At 40.5% G+C, this 587-nt stretch overlaps 1 protein-coding gene across 1 annotated transcript in view; it reads right to left on the bottom strand.

Annotated features, from left to right (window-relative positions):
• The window catches only part of LOC119420608 (RNA-binding protein Nova-1), a 189,525-nt gene that overhangs the window by 188,209 nt on the left and 729 nt on the right, over positions 1 to 587 (bottom strand). The window lies entirely within an intron of this gene.

Raw genomic sequence — 587 nt, 5'->3', positions numbered from 1 at the left:
ATATATAATTATCTGCTTTTGTTATCACTGAAAAATGTCAAGAGGTATTTGAATTTTGTGCGTTGTTGCAGTCAGCTCCCTTCTTTTCTCATAAAGTAAAACACAAAATGACCTTGATGGGAAAAAGCCCCACCATCGTATTCAGTCCTTGTAAATTTCTTGAGTCTTCACAGTAAGACATATGACATAGTACCAATACAAATAAACTAATTTAACTAATGCTCATTAGAAGATCCCAACATCCAAGGACCTGTTGTTGACAGACAAGCTCAAAAGCACTGCGTAACTTTCTGCTCATCTTCAGCCATAGTAAACCCAGCAGGGGAGGAGGAAACCGTTGAGACTCCCTCTGTCACCCTCACAGCCACATTTGTTGTCATTAGTCAATAATTAATTATGTCCTAATGTCTGAGATCAAAGTAACAGGTTTTAATGGCATCATGTGGTAGAGTAAACATGGCAATCTGTCGCCAGGGAACAGGAGCATTGGGGTGCATTGGGTATGGTGTTAGTTCAAACCCTGGAAGGATGGCTTGGAGGAAAGATGTGGTCTCTGAGCCAAATGTGTTTAGTTAAGTCACTTGGGG

The sequence above is a fragment of the Nematolebias whitei genome, chromosome 14, assembly GCF_014905685.2.
Source record: "Nematolebias whitei isolate Nwh7 chromosome 14, NemWhi1, whole genome shotgun sequence".
Classification (NCBI taxonomy): Eukaryota; Metazoa; Chordata; class Actinopteri; order Cyprinodontiformes; family Rivulidae; genus Nematolebias; species Nematolebias whitei.
Note: the sequence above shows the minus strand (reverse complement) of the source record. Positions and strands in the feature narration are given on the sequence as shown.